This window comes from Saccopteryx bilineata, chromosome 3 (genome assembly GCF_036850765.1).
Source record: "Saccopteryx bilineata isolate mSacBil1 chromosome 3, mSacBil1_pri_phased_curated, whole genome shotgun sequence".
NCBI classification, from domain to species: Eukaryota; Metazoa; Chordata; class Mammalia; order Chiroptera; family Emballonuridae; genus Saccopteryx; species Saccopteryx bilineata.
The window spans coordinates 4,871,561-4,874,395 of record NC_089492.1 but is presented as its reverse complement, the minus strand read 5'-3'; the positions used below and the strand labels follow the sequence as shown (position 1 = coordinate 4,874,395).

The 2,835-nt window shown below is 46.1% G+C and overlaps 1 non-coding gene across 1 annotated transcript; it reads right to left on the bottom strand.

The window, feature by feature from the left end:
• Positions 1-1,672: 1,672 nt before the first annotated feature.
• Positions 1,673-1,748, bottom strand: TRNAA-GGC (transfer RNA alanine (anticodon GGC)). Its single transcript has one exon. It is a non-coding gene; the product is annotated as a tRNA-Ala (tRNA).
• Positions 1,749-2,835: the final 1,087 nt, after the last annotated feature.

Here is a 2,835-nt window from a genome sequence, read left to right as displayed (position 1 = left end):
AGGCGCTAGAATGTCTCTGATTGCGGCAGAGCGACGCCCCAAGATGGGCAGAGCGTCGCCCCCTGGTGGGCGTGCCGGGTGGATCCCGGTCGGGCGCATGCGGGAGTCTGTCTGATTGCCTCCCCGTTTCCAACTTCGGAAAAAAAAAAAAAAGTACTTACGTATTCAACTATGTGCCTGTCTGGTATAATAGACGCAGGTATTTAGGGAACACTTGAATTTTTCATTCATGTTTGAGTCTTAACTTTTGTTTTAGTTGGTATATAGATAAACACATCTTTGTAACATAAAAAATTGAGATCAAAGGAATATAGGGTGGGACAGTGAGTGTAAGAATAAGTTTTCGATACAAGCAAGCAAGACTATGAATTATATAAATCCTTCTTTGAGTCTGCATGAGCGTGGGGAAGTTTCTGAAATACTGTTGGGCTCATCTCTTTTGCAGAGATGGTGCCCAGACCGGCCCTGTTTGACCGCTGTGGAACCCAGGGCTGCAGGCCCCACGAGGAAAACATCTGAGCTCTTTCCGTCGATGGGACCTCTGAAGTCCAGCACTGGGTAGGAATTCAAATGTGTATGAGCTTGTAGAATGATTCAATAAGACAACAGAAAGGCACACACCAGCTCTTAGAGATCTTTACCAATACTAGTTTCTCCCCATATACCCCGACGGAAATTTCTGTCAAGTATCTTAAGCAATGAGTTTTCTGAATATTCAGGGTAAAGAAACTTGTCTTGTTCAGTGCACTAAAATGACAGGGCTTATCTGACCCTGCCAGTCAGTTCTACATTCTGCATCTGTCTAAACCACATCCACACACTTTCATTTGCACACGCACTTTCTCCTACTCCTATTGCCCTTGATTGCTTAATTGTGTCTACCAGAGCGTTGATTACTTTGTCGTACAGAATAATTTACCCCCCCCACTCTCTCTCTGTCTCTGTCTCTCTCTCTCCTCACTCTCTTTCTCTCTTCCTCTCATTAGACATTAAGTTTAAAAAATTTTTTTCTACTGCATTATTCCCAGCAACTAGGATACAGTAGGCGTTCACAAATCAACAAATGCATGCTGAGAGAAAGATTTAGACTAAGACTATTAGTTAAAGAGATCATTCCAAACCTTTTCACATGTTTTTCTAGCACACACGTCCCGTCATCGGGACGGTTGCTGTTCTTGCCCCCACACCCCAGGCCAGCGTCATTTACAGACAAGCGGTCGGTCCTTCCTTCAGGATCCGCCCAGAGCCTTCCCATCTTCCCAGCTTCCCACGTTGGCTGGGCTCCCCGCTAAAGCTGGGAACATCAGCCCCCTCCGAACCTTTCTTTCCACTTTCCTTTTTCAGTGTTTGTTTGTTTGTTTGTTTGTTTATTTATTTATTTATTTATTTATTTTTCTGAAGTTGGAAATGGGGAGGCAGTCAGACAGACTCCCGCATGCGCCCCACCGGGATCCACCTGGCACGCCCACCAGGGGGCGATGCTCTGCCCATCCGGGGCATCCCTCTGTTGCGACCAGAGCCACTCTAGCACCTGAGGCAGAGGCCATGGAGCCATCCTCAGCACCCAGGCCATCTTTTGCTCCAATGGAGCCTTGGCTTTGGTAGGGGAAGAGAGAGACAGAGAGGAAGGAGAGGGGGAGGGGTGGAGAAGCAGATGGGTGCCTCTCCTGTGTGCCCTGGCCGGGAATCGAACCCGGGACTTCCGCACGCCAGGCCGACGCTCTACCACTGAGCCAACCAGCCAGGGCCCCTTTTCAGTGTTTTATTCTGACCATTTGTTTCACTCCTGCCTTTTATTGCTGAGAAGCTGAATTATTAGACCAAGTTTATATATCCTACAGCACACACGTAGCTTAATTAGGCTTATACAGCCTGAGTTCTCGTGACCCTTGGGTACTAGGTCCCGAAAGGACCGTATGAAGGAAACTTGCGTATCAGCTGTCATTAGGGCAGCACCTAACTTTATGACTAAAGAGACTGGGAGGCTTCGCGCCTCAGCGGGGGCAGAGGCATTCTGCTCTAACGTGTTCTGAGATATTGAGAAGCCTAGCGGCTGAGGTGGTCTCTGGGTGAAGTCTAACGGGACAACACGTAGACGACTAGAGGGCACTTGTTGAAAATGTAATGGGGAAAGTATTAATATCCGAGATACAGAGAGAGTTCCTAAAACTCAGAAAAAATAAAAATAAAAGGCAAAGAACCTAATATTTTTTTAAATGGACAAATAAATTGAGCAGGCCCTTTAAACAAAAGAAAAAAAGAATAGGGTAGCAAAAAACTTATGAATAAAACAAAACAGATAAGCCTCATTAGCAACCTTTTAACTACAATGAGACATGATTGCTCACCCCACGGGTTGCAAGGATCCATAATTTCAAGCGATTGTTTGGAGGGTGCGCAGGGGAGCACAGTGCTAAGAGGAATGAAAACCAGTTTACCGACAGAAGACAATGGCATTCTCTGGAGACACAGGAGACGTACATCCTGTGACCAGAAATCCCACTGCTGAGGAATATAGGGGAATTCTTGCCCCTGTGAATGTGAAAACAAAAGGCCAAAGTGAGAGGCAAGGGAGCGTTTATTTGAGATTAAAAATATATATATCTCTCTTCCAGAACCCCTGACTCAGGAAGAAACCCAAATAGTGTTCCCATTAGGGGATAATGGAAGGAGTTTTTATGAGAAAGGGAAGGGAAATACAGCAATAGAAGGAAGGAGTTCCTAGAGGGGCAAATAAAGGAAGTTATTCTTTAGATACACACGGTGGTGCTAATTCTAAAGAACGTCTTTCATTTTCAGTCCTGGCGGGCGGGTTGGGTCGGGCCGGGATGTCTG